The sequence below is a fragment of the Schistocerca gregaria genome, chromosome 1 (genome assembly GCF_023897955.1).
Source record: "Schistocerca gregaria isolate iqSchGreg1 chromosome 1, iqSchGreg1.2, whole genome shotgun sequence".
Taxonomy (NCBI): Eukaryota; Metazoa; Arthropoda; class Insecta; order Orthoptera; family Acrididae; genus Schistocerca; species Schistocerca gregaria.
The window spans coordinates 92,096,256-92,113,487 of NC_064920.1; positions in this window are offsets into that span (position 1 = coordinate 92,096,256).

The following is a 17,232-nucleotide window of genomic DNA, read 5'->3' on the forward strand; positions in this document are numbered from 1 at the left end:
CCAACGTGCCGACGCTGGATGCTACTCCGGGACGCTGACCACATGCCCCTCCACATTATCATCCAATGAACCCTGTCGCTTGAGGACGTCACGGCTGTCGGCCGTTAACCATTGGGTCTTCAGAGGCCTGTTCGGACGAAGAAGGCCTGTATGCAGCCAGATGTTTAAGGGACCTTTACTGCAGGTGGCTACTAGCCCCGCAGGACCTACAGCATTAGGCCTCGCTACTTCCAACCTGCGTCAAACAGAAGTGGACATCGTGACTCCCACCTCAGAACAGGCTATTCACTTCGAAATCCCGAACGCTTTACCGGCTGCCCCTTCAATGTGGTCTTGTTTGGGTTTCACGTTGCGCCACGAGAAAATGCCAGGGACGGCAATGTAACCATCAAATACGCGGGGTGGCAACCGTGGAAGAGGGACACTCACGAAGCCCAGCTGCCCCATCTCCAGCAAAGGAAGTGATGTTACCAAGTAGCAGGTACACAACAAATACCGCTAGAGAGCACCACCACAGAGGCATAACCACTCTATGACATCTCTATGCATGCATTTCCATATGGCGTTTACAATCCCAGACTCATTCATGCTCCCGTGCCGCTTTCTATAGCCCCTTGAGCACGTCTGCTGGTAGTGTGGACAGTCTACAGTGATTGCTGTCTTGCACGGAGTACTTTGGATATTCTTCCGCCGACAGGGCCAAAATTTAACACACTGTGGATGCTCACACAGTTCCGAACCAAAGATAGTTCTACACCAGCATCTTGACGATTAATTTCAGTGCCGGCAGTGAGCTCAGAGTGGTGTCTCTGAAGGCTATTTTCGGACACAGTAGATACTATTTACGGAGAACTTGAGTCATTAATAGAGTATCACCGAACATTACTATCAGTGATACTAGAATATCATATACTGACAACAGACAGCGGAATTAATTAGAATTGAAAGAAATGAGCCCTCGGTCACAATTTTATAATCCTCTTTACCAGGTTTCAACATATCAAAGACAGCCTTCATCAGAATTTAGGTGGTCTATAACATAGTTAGAAATTTAAAACAGGAAAAAATGTTTATATAAGAAGGTGTAAGTACTTACTAACGATACAAGATTATATATGGGCTGCTTCTCAAGAAGGCGGGACAGGAGTTTGTAACGTTGTTGTCTAGTTAACAATTTGATGTAATTCCCACAAGTATTACGTCGTCGCACTTTAAACTCTCTTCAAAACGCCACAGATATAAGGTATGCGGGTAGTTAAAAAAGTTATGTCGTAAGTTGGTACCAATAAACGTAAAAAATTATTTGTATACTTCAGGAACTTTATCACATTGGCAGCTATTGTCTACGAAGACCGATGTTCCATTTATCTATTTTTGCTTGTATTACTGGTTGGCCGAACAAGGCTAAATAAAAAAAAAAAAAGAGAATAGGTCAGAGAACCATATGCGAACTGGCCTCTTGCGCTCCGTGCTATTTCGGGCTATTTAGGTCAGAAGGGCTTTAGTCGCAAAATATGTAAAAGGAATGTGTAAGGGCGAGCCTCAAAGGGCTGCACTGCCCTTAACTTGAGCAGACGAGTATTCTTAAGGGGAGTTTTCTGGGCCTATGCGGCAATGTTAAATTAGCTAACTTTATGTATCTTTATTACTGCAGCCAAGGAAGATAACACGCAAAAAATCTCTACAGGTATCTATGTCTACTGAACCAGAGTTAAGAGATGAGGTACAAAAGAAGTATGTTATAATGAAATAGGTGCCAAAATTTCATAAAGCTACCACAAGTAGTTTTTGATGGAAAGAAACATAAAACATAAAAAATGTCATTATGAGAAAAATCGTATTTAAAGTTTAAGATGATAAACGTTAACTTGTAATTTTAAATTAAGTCTCAAAACCACTCACTAACATAGTCATCATCATCATCTTTGCCAGCTTCCTTCTCAAAAAGCTTCTTTTTCCTGACTGACCTTTCCTCTTTCGTGGTGAATTCAGGTATATGCTGTGCGCTGGCGAGTCTCAGTTTTTCGAATAACTTCAATCTATTTACAGTATGGAGGCCTGGAGTGATGTTAAGATGTTTGCGAACTCTTATTCATCCCACGTTTCTATCATTAAATGTTAATACAGCTTCACTAACTCCCAATTTTAGTGTATTGAGCCCTGCAAAAACATTTTGGTAACTTGCGTCCAGATAATGTTATTGAATGTTCCCCATGTAGACACATTCACAGGAAGTCTGCGTGAGTTAGGTCATTATAAGTTGGTTTCATTGCTTCCATAACAACTTCAGGAACAGAGTTATTGTGTTCAAAAGACACTTCTGAAACTTCAGCTTTCTGGAATTTACATCCTGATTTACGTTTATGTGGGTAATGTGACCGTTTCCTGTTAGCTGAAACTTTCTGGGAGTATGAGGCCCAGACTGCTTTCCTCATACATATTTCCGTTAATTGTGATGGGCAGTCCATAATACTGCTGAAGCTGATTTATTGTTTTATGAGTCAGCTGACCTCTAAGTGGCTTTCTATCAGACAGTGGGGTGGCGCGAAGAGTTTGCTTTAATTTTCTAAGATGTATGCCCATCCTCTTCTGCACATGCCCAAAGCAATCCCAACAATATTTTCATATGGATTTGATACAACCACAGACTTATACGCTTTAGAATGTTCATCCCCTGTGTGTTTCGGACACTCCTTTCTAGCATTCATCGGCTAAACAATTTCAGAGCAGCATCAGCTTCCATTCCTCCACTGGTTCCTTCATAATTTTACGGATAGTTTTCATGTTCATTTCTTCCAGTTTCATCACAGGAGTAATAACAATGTTTTGTAAGTGTCTCAAAATCAATTACTTTTCAGCAGTTGCGATTCTGACGATCGAGGTTCTCGATGTGTGGCCGCGCTTTTGCTATGTCCCATCAAACACAACTGGTATACCAGTGCTGCCTTCATTGATTACTATAGCTTTATTTGTTGCAACCCTCGTTGACAGAGAAGAGAGAGATTCAACTGCTTCTCCTATAAGTTCAGTGTACCTCTGAATTTTCATACGTGGTGGTGATAGATTCATTAGCAAACAGAAACACTGAGCTGCACTAAGACCTATCCCGAAAGCTCTCATGGCATGAAAAGGTCTTACGTTTACCTCATACAGATTATTCTTTTATATATTTGATGTTTCAAACGACTTTCTGTTGTGACAGCCAGTGCACATAACTGTTATTGTCGTAGAAAGTCCAATTCTGGCATAAAAATCTTCAATAATTACGTTACCACCAAAAATATTAAAACCGGATGAATCACACAACACCTGAATTAAAAATTTCATATCACACAAAGAATATCCCAGACCTGAAGTGCTATTTTATAGATTATACTACAGTAATCCTAGTTCCTCATACTGTTGACCTATTTTAGTTTTACATGTACAGGGTGATGTCCCAGTTCCCTTGTTCTCCGGTGGCACATTGAGGTTATTTGATTTTACGTTGCTTGTGGGTTCCAACGCATGAAAAACACTCGGTTTTATACTTGTAGTGTGTTGTTTACCTCCAAATTTGCGCTTCTTGAAGAGACTTGAACTTATAGGTTTATATTGCGTCAAACTGCAAGTCACTGTTTCACTCAAAACAAACGAACAATTTCCAAGCGACAGACAATACAGCAGTGTGAGTAACATCCAGTTCCACGTATTTTCTGTCGATAGATGAAAATCACAGCCTTCTGTAAAGTGTATTTTCCAAGTTATTCACATACAAATAGGTGAAGTCCGAAATTTGGTGATTTCAGAAATAGGCATGTAAGACCTGAAAATTAAAAATAAAATACTTCTAAATGTCACACTCAGATAACTGAAGCACCATTTTGTGTAGGAAAGAATAAATAATATTCAAGGGCATGTTTTATAAAATGTCGAAATATTCAAATTTTTGCCTGCAGACACCTGTTAAGGTAAGTACACACTTGTATAAGCAATGAAGCGATCGTGTAACCTCACTGTATACGGACTGTCTATAGAAATGAAGCTAGGCAGTGTACAGGGTGTTTACGAAAGAGCATGCAAAAATTTAACAGCACATAGCAAAATGTAACAGGACATAGGGAATGCTCCACTGAGCAATTTGCGATATTGAACGTGGGGTCGGAGAAGCCAGCTTAAGGAGATGTTAAAGTATAATTTTTCTACTGATTTTTCAGCTTATTTACAGCTAACATGCGTACAAGCTTACGCGAACTGTGGTGTGTAGTGACATGTACGTTCTTCATATCCTGCTATGAAACAAGTGGGATTAGCGTGATTACTAGGAAGCGATGATGCAGAATTTGTTCAATTTACTCGTCCATAAGGTGGCTCTGTTGTATCTTATTTACATTGTCGCATGACAGAACGTGGTATGAATCAACGACAGACCCATTCATTACTCAGTGCTATGCAGAGAAGTAGAGTACAATACGGTCGAGGAGTATCGACACAGTTTCGCAGAACTCACTGAGATCCACGGTGTGTATAAGGACGTACGTTGCAGTGCTCTCGCTAATGAAAGGTTGTCCAGGGAACGGTTTCCTAACACTGATCATCCTTCACGACGAGTGTTTCTTTCTCTCGATCGGGGAATGAGGGGGCCTGACTCATTGGAAAGAAGAAAAGAGGAACCTGCCAACATTAGGACCACATCAGGGATATTCATCATGGGTGTCAGATTGTTGTTCGCCGATGTGATGCTTGCACTGACGTAGATGGCGGTCATTTTCAGCAGTGATGATATTTGGAGCTAACTGTAACTAATGTAAATAAAACGTACACAGTAATGTGTGGTAAGTGGCCCTTTAATATGACCTTGCACAGTTCATACCACCACTATTATCAGAACGGGAAACGGGATAGTGAATCATGGCTGATAGTCATAATTTGATTTTCACATACTTAATTTATTCAGGTAATTCCCCACAATCTCCAGTACAATGCAGGAGTATAAGTTCTTTTTGAAACAAAACAGATATCAGAACCCAAGAAACATAACCATAAAATGCATACGAAATCAGTTAAGGAACCTCTAGCAAACACAGTATTGCCGTGTCTTCGCCACACTTAAGAAAATCTTACAACTGACGGTACAGTTCCGATCAGAGTGAGCCAGCCACTCAATTGCATCTCATTAATACACGGTCTAACACGGCTCAAACAACACTTAAAACTCAAGTAGTTAACCACAATTCACTAGAACATAGGTATGTAACAGAAGCAAGAAAGATTGCCATCAAACAAACCCATGTCTACACACTGTAACTTAAATAGAGGTGTAACATCGGCTCAGCAAGCACTGTGGACAGTCTATTAATACAGAAACAGATCACTGCAGATCATCCCAAAATTACGTGGCAATAGACAGGGAGAATTTAATTACTTTAAATCTGTTCTATTTGCTAACGTTTACTTAGTTGCAGTTCTGTCTTGATGTAACCAAAGAAATCTTTTGTTTAAACATCAGAATATCATAATCAAATTACAAAACGCTTTTTACCGCCTTGGCAGAAAGGAAAGGTATACTGAACTTTTGGTATGGGGTCTTCCCCCAAAGCAATCCAGCCATAGCAGGACCTAGGCTGAGGGTTACAGCTCAGTCCCCGCCATGGCGTTGGTACTTATAGCAGCTTTTCACAAACGAAGGACAACTGCAACTCTCTGAAACACACACAAAAATGCAGGACAGAATCCTGGCACCAGACATACGTGCATCAGCGTACAAAGTATTCCTTCCACAGCAATCACTGACCTTTATATTGAAACCTTTTAAGGACGGTTCCCCGATGATACCAATATCACTTAGGTGCAGTTTCAAATCACTTAATACCCATAATAACCAATTAGAGAACAACCAGTACAGTTATAGCTAAGACTTCACTGCGAAGCCAACATTTAACCAGCTCACACGGAGCTCGTCCACATACTTTTAGTTTAAAGGATGTGTAAGTTCCACAATCATATAGCAAGTGAAACGCCTGTTACCACATATACTAACGGCCCACTTTCTTGATGTTAGCAAAACTAAGTGACTCTAGCAGCTTAACCACTTTACTTCAGGGACCTCTCCCATGATAGAAATCACGAAACTTGGATCTCAGAGCTGCCCCGAAACACATACCTGCCGACCAATCATGCTGATAGTGCACACCCGGTCGCAGTAGACACTCCTTTCTCAGGGGACGTCCCATGTCTCTAAGTGCCTTCTTTTCGAAAGCTGACGTCCGACTCTTCAAGCCTACGAACTCGTAAGAAAGCCACACGATATCCAAAGATCACATAACATCCAGATTCGATCGCAACGATAAAACGAGCGTACACGGTGCTGGCGCCAATCCGACACGGCTCAATGTGATTTTATTCCTGATGTCTCCTTAAGGCCGCTTCTCCGAACCCAGGTTTCCTAATTAAAATTCTTTAGTGGCGCATCATTTATGTTATGTTGAATTTTGCGTGCTCTTACGGAAGCACCGAGACAGTCTACATGCTGTCTCGTGTACATAGTTTGAACACCTTCTTCCTCGACGTTTGCTAAATACGGCTGACCTTGTTGGGGTCTCGGTTTGTGCAGTGACGAAATGGACAGTAAAAGAAATTGGAAAAAGAGACGTTGGTGGCGTGTAGTGTTTTGTACAGGGACTGTTTTCGGTTGTAAGTTGAAGGAAAGAAGAAGTTATTGAGCAGCTTTTCCACCAGAAACATTTTTGGCACGATTTTTGATTCTGAATTACTAACTTGCCACAAATACAATGCCACGTGAAAGCCTACATTCAGGTGCAACACGTTATCCGTTGCCCATATCTTTACAAGTGATGTGTAGTAACAAGAAATACAAAAATTATAAAAAACCGACGAAGTATTTTCCACACCACAATGAAAACAGCTGGTGGTCACGTCTACCAACACTTCCAGACTGAGGATTGTTGAGCAGCTTTGTCTACGAGCTGTCTCATGTTTCCCATTTCAAATTGGAAAGTTCGGCGATGTCCCTCAGTTATCTACGCACGAAATCTATCTATTGTCTATAAGACCGTTGTGGCGTCCCCGGGCTCCAACCGCGTGCTGATATTGTCGACGCCGTAGAGCTGCTTCTGCCACAGCTCTCGCAGAGGAGTTGAGACACGATGCGCTATGACGTTGGTCCCTGTTGTTGAACGGGAGACAGAAATGCCAACTCGTACGATGAATGCTTGTTCTGATTTAAGCTTGAATGATTCATTGCCCAGGAATGCAGTAGTTGTTAAACCTTATTTCATCCGCATCGTACACTCCACCAATCGCGAGGAAACATTGTAATTATCAGTCTTCTCGTACGTTGTTGGCTCTTTGGTATCGAGTTGTTGAACCTGTATGAAGCGAGATCCACAGATACTCTTTGATCACGTCTCAGTGAACCTACGACGCAATGTTAAATGTTGAAAAGTTCTCTTTTCAATTAATGACGTAGGTATTTTGATATTCAGATTAAATTGCTTCTGTTGAACAGTCGTTGGTGAAGTATCATTGATTAAATCACTTAGTAATATAGTCCAGGTTGATATTTCACTAAGAACGAACAGTTTATTGTTCCTTAGCTTCTAAATACTTTATAACTTTCGCACCACACGCACACGCAGTTGGTTAGTAAAGTCAGTTCTATTAGAACTAAGTTTCTTGACAGTTACGACAACTTGACTCTTCACCGTAATTGTATTATCTTCGTGAAGTCGTGTAATTGTGTCCTACTCGGGACTAATTGAGTGTGGTCCTTTGATCCACTCTTCTTTTAGTTCTAACTATTGGAAAGTCAAGTCCAATATTCACTAGTTTCGTCAATAAAGTTCAATTAACCCGTTATGCGCAGTTAAACGTGACTGCTTAGAAGATCAGTTTCCAAAGTTCGTGAATCACGTTACGCAAGAAACACTTCTGAACGCAAAACAAAATCGTCGCGTTCCGTAGTCTCAATGACGAAGACAAGAATTGTTCTCGCATGTCTTTACAGGACGAGAGCTAGCAAGCGACGTCTTCTGTGAAAGAGTATCGTAGGCGCATTGAATCTCTTCTTATAACTCTCTTCCACATAAAAGTTATCTCTGACTAACATCAACTTGGACTTAGCTTTCAAGATGTTAATTGCAATTATCACTTGGATATTTGTCCATTAATTATATCTGAGGTTTCTTCCTCCTCTTTTCATAACAAAAACTCTCAGTGATGTACAGGATATTACAAAAAGGTACGGCCAAACTTTCAGGAAACATTCCTCACACACAAAGAAAGAAAACATGTTAGGTGGACATGTGTCCGGAAACGCTTACTTTCCATGTTAGAGCTCATTTTATTACTTCTCTTCAAATCACATTAATCATGGAATGGAAACACACAGCAACAGAACGTACCAGTGTGACTTCAAACACTTTGTTCCAGGAAATGTTCAAAATGTCCTCCGTTAGCGAGGATACATGCATCCACCCTCCGTCGCATTGAATCCCTGATGCGCTGATGCAGCCCTGGAGAATGGCGTATTGTATCACAGCTGTCTACAATACGAGCACGAAGAGTATCTACATTTGGTACGGTGGTTTCGTAGACAATAGCTTCCAAATGCCCCATAAATAAAAGTCAAGAGGGTTGAGGTGAGGAGAGCGTGGAGGCCATGGCATTGGTCCCCATCTACCAGTCCATCGGTCACCGAATCTGTTGTTGATAAGCGTACGAACACTTCGACTGAAATGTGCAGGAGCTACATCGTGCATGAACCACATGTTGTTTCGCACTTGTAAAGGCACATGTTATAGCAGCACAGGTAGAGTATCCCGTATATCCATTGAGCGTAGGTGGAAGAACATGGGGCCCAATCAATATAAAATGGTTCAAATGGCTCTGAGCACTATGGGACTTAACATCTGTGGTCATCTGTCCCCTAGATCTTAGAACTACTTAAACCTAACTAACCTAAGGACATCACACACATCCATGCCCGAGGCAGGATTCGAACCTGCGACCGTAGCAGCCGCGCGGTTCCGGACTGAGAGCCTAGAACCGCGAGACCACCGCGGCCGGCATGGGGCCCAATCAGGACATCACCAACAGTGCCTGCCCAAACGTTCACAGAAAATCTGTGTTGATGACGTGATTGCACAATTGCGTGCAGATTCTCGTCAGTCCACACATGTTGATTGCGAAAATTTACAATTTGATCACGTTGGAACGAAACTAAAATGAGCTCTAAGTTGGAACTTAAGCGTTTCCGGACACGTGTCGACATAACATCTTTTCTTTATTTGTGTGTGAGGAATGTTTCCTGAATGTTTGGCCGTACCTTTTTGTAACACACTGTATAATGTTGTTTTTATCAAAACGTCTTGGTGTCAGCTTATCGGCTAAGATGTCGTATTTGCCAAGATAACTCTTCCCTACTTTATATCATGATATTCTGTTTTAACTGACTTTAAGGGGGTCGTTGGTGTGTTGTCCGTCTAGGTTCCATAACTGCCCGACTTCGTACACTATTGTGTGTACAGGGACTTACTTACTCAGTGTGCTGATAAAGACAATTTGCTGTGAGCTATTCCCAATTTTCGGGAGCCTCAGCAGCTCGCAGCAGTTTATTACGGCGCACTCCACTAGTCTTTCATTCTCCTCCCGCCTGCCCCTCCCCCTACACCCCACACCAGCGGGATGGCAGTCAGAGCGCCGGCCTGCCACAGATCCGACGCGGCGCCGCCCGGAGAAACAAACGGCCGCAATTTTCGCGTCTTATTGCCGGATCGATGTGCGCGTCCGCCCGCGCGCTCGTAAATAACCGCTTCCACAGCCGTCACTGGTTCCTGCGCAGCGACGCGTCGCAGCTCTCCGTTTGACGCTTTAATAGGGCTGACACCGGGTGCGCGCGTCAGCTGCCGTCCGCCACCGTCTCGCGGTGCTCTCTGCCGATTCTGTCTTCTATTGCCGAATTACGAGGTATCCGGATACATTAGCAAGGTGACGTCGTAAATAATGTAACAGATATATCGCTTCAGAACTGCTTCCTTTACGTTTCTGTAAATATTGTATATCTATTTATTTATTGTGAAAGATCAGTTATTATATGCTTTGAAATTCACTCTATCCACCGAATTATGATGTAAATTCACCGTCACTAACAAGGGTGTCTTTCTTTCGCTCCTGACGCTTATCTCTTCTCTACGACCTTTGAGTTTTGAGCTGATGATGGCAACAGCCGCAATATCATTGTAGAATGAAGGAATATATTGTGATGTCACTGCAAGGTATCATACTTGCTAGGCTGTAGGCTTCAAATCGGGCGTGGTCCGTCAGTACACATTAGAACCGACAGTCGCCACTGTAGACGCTAAAACACCGAGCGCCGCCACTCGGATGGTATTACGACACAAGCCACCGCACTGCCCATTTCTACAGCCGACATTAATAGGAATCTTCATTGATCCATTATGGATCGTGGGACGAGGGCTGGCATAAACTTCCTGATGCAATAATTTATCAACAGCAGTATGTATTGTAGAAATTTATTTTATTTTATGAACTTCTATGTGAGACCAGTTTCGGCATTACATTGATGCCATCTTCAGGCCCCACTCGTCATAGTCGTAGAATCGCTGTACACGGATGAGCTGTATAACTGGACCCGTGAATCAGTTCGTCCTGCAACAGCTCTTTGTGGCCAGGCGACACAGTCTGTGTAACTTGGTAAATTATTGCATCAAGAAGTTAATAGGAGTGGTTCACTGGTTATAGCTTCAGAGATCTCATTTGCAGAGACGCTAGCTAGCATAGCCTTCAGCTAAGTCAGTAGCTACGAGCCAGCCAGGCACAACATACAGTTTATGCATTGACACTTGATCTCTATGTTTGAAGCAATCAGAACTGTAAAGAAGTATTCGCAGTTCAGTCTATAACTGCACTTGTAAATTTTATTTTACAAAGTCAACATCGACGTTCACCACTGAAGCTGAATTAAACCTAAGTATTTAATTGTATTCCTGTCTACTAACTTTCAAATCACCTAAGATGTTCCAGATACATCCCTTCAAGTATAGTTAATTGAGCCTCACGTCAGCCTACGCCATCAACGCGTGCAATTAATGACCACACCTCGTGGTCACATTTAAGAGTCAAACTGCGTGACTGAGCCGGGCCACCCATTTTCCACGAGGCCCATAGTTCCGCCTCACACACAACATATATTAAAAATCAATATGACTTCATACATCAGAATTACACTATACGGAACGCTAATAGACGACAGATTAACTGGGAACTGGAGCTTGTTGGTGGAGTAGTCCATTGAGAAAAAAAAATCACTCTGAATAAATTTTCATTTCGCAGAAAGCTCTAGCTGTGTGTGTGCTGTCGTAAGCTGCCGCCAGGACACCGGTCGCCAAAGAGGTTGCAACAAGATCGATAAGAGGTGCTGAATCAATTGTGCCTTTCAGGAGAGAGGCCAAAGGCTTGCAGGCACCATGTAGCCAACGCCTTCTCGACTGCCAGTATTTAGATCGCTGCCACGGACCGGAGGGCCCAGTCTGTCACAGTTCCAGGCAGTCACCCAGTGAGTCGCAGAGAGTCAGTCGCAGTTGTTAGCTCAGTCACTATTCTAGTTGGCATCTGTCGTTTCACATCACTGGCTACGAGAGTGTAGTGTTTATAGTGGGACTTCTACTTCACCAGTTGTGAGGGTAACGTGTACTACTACAGAAGAGCTTCCACCACAAACCATTGACCAGCTTGAAATAAATAGTATTATGTTTTTGTTAATACACAGGGTGGTCCATCTGAAGCTTCAGATGAGATTATCTCGAAAACTATACGTCAGGTAAGAATAGTGGGTAAGGAAATTCGTAAGCTCAAAGGGGGACAGCAAATGACACTATACGTGAACTACAGTCCCAGCCCTCTTGGGTGAGGCGTTGTGAAGCTTTCAAATTTTAAATGGAAACACCCGTTTTTATTTCAAATTCGGATTTTCTATAAAAAAGTAATCACGTTTTGTCTGAAACATGTTTTTAAACCATTGCCAGGGAGTTCTGAAATCGACAAAAATTAACATTTGGGAACAACTCTGATTTATTTAGAACTATCCGAGAAAGACACATCAAATCAATAAAAAATGTGCACTAATTCTTTCTTTGAGCCAGATTAAGCTATTTTTGTACACAATGTACTGTGTCGTACCTTTAGCGTTACCTAGGAACAACGACGTGGACGTAGTAAAATGATGTTCACATGGGGCGCTTCATTAGGGTGATTCCCCTTGCCTTTCACATGTCGGGGTGCTTCATTACTGCCAGTCCCCTTGCCTCTCATAATTTGGGACGCTTGAATAATGTGATTAGACACGAAGAAATTTTTCAAAATTATCCCCATTTGCTTCAATTCATAAAGTCAATCGTCTGCGAAGGTTGTCCACAGTTTTGAGCAGCACATCCCATGGTATGGTTGCATACTCTCTTCGAATGCGTTGCACCGTATCGTTTCGGGTTGCGGGCTGTCTGTCATAAACAATATTTTTAAACAACCCCACAAGAAAACTACGGGACGTTAAACACTAACCACCACCACCACCACCACCACAAGAAAAATTCAGATGTTAGGGCTGGTGAACATGGAGGCCACTGAACTGGTCCGCAGCGTCCTATCCACCGACAATGGTACCCTAAACTTAAAACGTTCTGCACATTTTTAGCATAATGGGGAGCTGCTCCGTCCTGTTGGAACAACATTAGTTGCCTGGTTTCTAAATCAACATCTTCCATTAGCTCCAACAAATCATCGCGAAGAAGTTGTAAATAAGATTCCCCAGTACCATTTCCGTCAAGAAAATAGGTCCTATCATGTAACCGTTTAAAATTGCGCACCAGACCATTACCGACCATTTGTGTTGATTGTCAACGCGTCTGTTCCAGTGTGGATTGACACGGGACTAATAATGATAATAGTGACGATTTAATTCCCTATTGTTTATGAATGTGGCTTATCTAAGAAAATCATTGTCACCTCTTATCATTTCCGAGACCCATTGGCAGAAATGCACGCGTATTTGCATATCTTTCAGCGTTAATGACTGTGTCAGTGTGATATGACACACATCATACTTATGTGCCTTCAAAATGCTCAAAACTGTTGATTATGATATTCCAGTTTGTCTCTGAATCGTACGACTACTCATTTCGGAGTCCAGTTGAGCACAGGCGCGAACGCTAAGGGTACAAGCGTAAGTTTTATTGTGTTTGCGGCGACGAGGTGGTCGGTGCATGTATTCATTTCGAGCTCATTTAGTGCTATGTATAATAATGTTTTCACTTGGATGTCGTCTGTTTGGGAACCGATCCGCTTACAATTGCGCAGCTGCAGCATAATTGATATAGCATTCACCTAAACTTAACATCATAACAACAATGTCTGTAGGAGGATAGTGAGCCATGTTTCGCTAAAGAATATTTTACTTTCGTCAGTTGATATTTACGGTTCACAGTCTGGAAGTGAAGTGACGTCTGAATGCATTGCACCGACCTTTATTCTGAGCGATAGTTCGCAGTTTAGCCACGGCAGCGCCACAGACGAGTGACAAATGCAATTGTGAAGTTCGCTAAAGAGACTGTAATGCCATTCCACGTCCCTCCATCAAAGACTGTGGCGGGTAGGATACAGTTAAAAAAAAAGGCTTAATTTGAGGTAATGAAAAAATTGGTGCACATTTTGTATCGATTTGATGCTTCCTTCGCTGGTCATTCTAAATAAATCAGAGTCCTTCGCCAATTTAAATTTTTCTCTATTTCAGAGCCTTCTGTCAATGGTTTAAAAAAATTGGTTCAGACAAAATTTGATTTCTTTTTTATGGAGAATACGAAACTGCAATAGAAAATGAGGGTTTCCATCTGAAAGATTTAAAAGTTGGCCCCCGTCCAAACCAAGAGAATGGAGGCTGGGGGTCATGTGTCGTTTCATTTGCTGTCCCCCTTTGAGCTTACGAACTTGTCTTAACCTCTATTTTTACCCGATGTTTAGTTTTCGAGATAATATCATCCGAAACTTCAGATGGACCAGCCTGTAGATCCCTGTTAATACAAGTGTGCAGTTTGTGTTATACAAAGAGGATACCAGCCCCCAAACAACATACTCTTGCTTGCTTCCCATGGTACAAGACACTACAGTGTTGACGACGACGCAATAGAATGTGCACGCATGCCATAGTTACTGTAGTGTCTGGTAAGCTAGCATACTTGGGTCGCTAGACAATCAAACCAGTGGTATTAATGAGTTTCATTACAAACAGAAAATTGCAATAATTATGTTTGTCAATTACACAGATGTGACGCAACCACAGGGTGACACATAAAATAGTCTTCTTCTATATAGACAACCCCAAGTCGGTGCTCCATAGTGAATGCAAGTGAACTAACTAGCGTTGACACTGCTATCGAAGTCACTAATTTAGAAGCTGTTACTGAACTTGGCCGCCACCAGTCGGTCACGGCGCTTATGACCTCTTCAAAATAGAGGCCGCTGCTGTCGCGTTGTGGTCCTGGAGGAAGGTCCGGTCAGCATGCGATTGGCCGACCCCTTCTCACTGCCTTGTCTGTTCTATCGTTCTCGAAAGGCATGTCGGCGCTTGACTTTAGTAGTAACAGTACAATTGAGGGTACTCAAATTTCCAGTTGCCACTGGGAAATATAAAATTTTAAAAATATGGCTTTATTACATAAGTAATTCATAATAACATGTACTGGATGTCTTAGCTCTTAAAACAAACCTAAACAAGTAACTCTTAAAAACCTATAAAAATAGATTAAAGCCTTAAGACTGTAAACAGTTAACTAACTTCCGAATTTGACGAAAAGACAGTTCGTCTGATCACATTTTAACAATATTCAGTTAATTGAACTATTCAGCCCATGAAAGTCGTGACTTTCAAACACAATGAACTTCTAGTTAACATTTTTACAACTTCCGTTCTTGGCCACAAATGTAACGGTGAAGCGTAATAGGGAAACAATAAGAGCATTTAAGTTTCTTATAAACGCTGAATTGGACTAGTATCTTCCCCATTGTCCAAGGCATTAACGATTACGAAATAACTGGAACAACTGCTACAAAGTTGACCACATAATGACTTGAAAACATTTCAGTCAACAATTGTTGCCTGCAAATAATACTCAAAGATCTTTCACACGCACTGTCGTTTTACGCACATTTTCAACACGCTAAGCACAACAACCTAGGTTTCGATCAGTTGATGGTGAACAACTGTCGTTACTCGAGCAAAAATCGATTAATTTAGGAATGATCACAAATTATGGAAGGCTTGCCAGTCATACTATCACAATGTTACAGCTGTGAAAGACATAATGCAAGCACTTGCGCACATGAAAATGCTCGAACCTGGATACCACACAGCCAGGCGACGAGAAGTGTAGAACGCCCCGTATCGCCGTGAGCTGCCCCCTTCAGCCTGCCTCGTTACGGAAACAAACCACAAGTTCTTCGTGATTTATCGCAACGATACAGTGGATAGCTCGGAGGTGTGGTTGTTGATTTCGGCAAACTATCTTCCTCGCAACAGACTCGTCTCCACGGTTACTGTTTACGAAGCTGCCACCGAGCACTTGGCCACCGTCGTATGTTGATATTCACTCCATTGTCACTCGCACAAACTATTCGGTCCCGTGCCTATGCTTTATACTCCCTGGCAGCAGGCAGAGCGGGCGAGACCATCGATAGAACCTTGACAGCGCGCTCTGGCGGGTACAACCAATCGAGTCATCGACATTCGCTGCTTACTTTCTAATGAAATTTTATGGCTGACTGAAGCGGCGTGCTGGACCCAGCATGGATCCGCATTCCAGTCCCGAATCGACAGACGATTTCATTCGGCAAGAAATCTCGTAACAGCTCACACACAGCGGTGGAATGATGCAGCCTGAAAGTACCCCTTATACTGTGTGTAAGCCATTTCCTCGTGATGGTTTTCATTCTAGGGCTGTAGTCTCTCAAGGTATAAAGCCATTAACTTACGGACTAGACGTAAATGTGTGAGGCTGAGACGTCTTCCCGCCTCCCCCTCCCACCTTACCTTTCTCATTTTACGATGTTATGTAACGACAGACATAGTTTGTTAAGTACACGAAATAAAGTTTGGAAGTAAAAGATTATTGAAGCGTGTTTTTAATACATTCGTATAATTCTTTTCCAGCCGGAAATGATGTTCGAGTAACAACCACATTTTTCTGAAGAGAGTGGGATATATCGTGTGTTTTAAACGTGCGTCTCTCATTTCTTGACTTTCGTTCGACAAAACATAAAAGAATCATTTCCATAGTTAAATAAACCTCGACGTAAGCATTCTTTGTAGGCTGTTTGTTAGCGAAGATCTGTGTTCAGAAAATATTTTCATCGGTCACTATGTAGTCCGATTAAGAACCACTGAAATCCAGATATCGACACGAGAGCTATTTTTTCTCTTAACGAGGTAAAAGGAACACTGAACGATGAAGTATGAAACCGTAACAGAGTGGCCGCTAATGATAAGCGTAGAATAACATAAAATTAAATTTTTTCTTAGCTGGACACTCCAAAACGAGACCTTCAAACGGCTTCTATCGTCATTGTTATGGTGTTATGCCCCCTACGAATCATGTACCTTGCCGTGGGTGAAGTGGTTTACGTGTCTCAGCGATACAGATGGACGTACCGTAGGTGCTGCCCCAACAGAGTGGTATCTGTTGAGAGACCAGAAAAATGTGCTACCCCTGAAGAGGGGCAGCAGCCTTTCCAGTAGTTGCAGGAGCAAGAGTCTGGATGATCAGTTGATGTAGCCTTGTAACTTCACCAAAATGGCCTTGCTGTGCTGCAACTGCGAACGGCTGAAAACAAACGGAAACTACAGCCTCAATTTTTCCCGAGGATATGCAGCACTACCGCATGGTTAAATGATGACTACGTCTTCTTGGGCAAAATGCCCCGGAGATAAGATAGTCCACCATTCCGATCTGCGACCGGAGACTACTCAAGAAGATGACGTAATAATGAGAAATACAACAGTCTGCGATCGGAGCGTGGATGTTAGCTCCCGTAATCGGCATGTACGTTAGAAAAAAAATGAATTCGGTCGCATGACCTTAGATTGTACAGCCGGCTAGAGTGGCCGAGCGGTTCTAGGCGCTACAGTCTGGAACCGCGCGACCGTTACGGTCGGAGGTTCGAATCCTG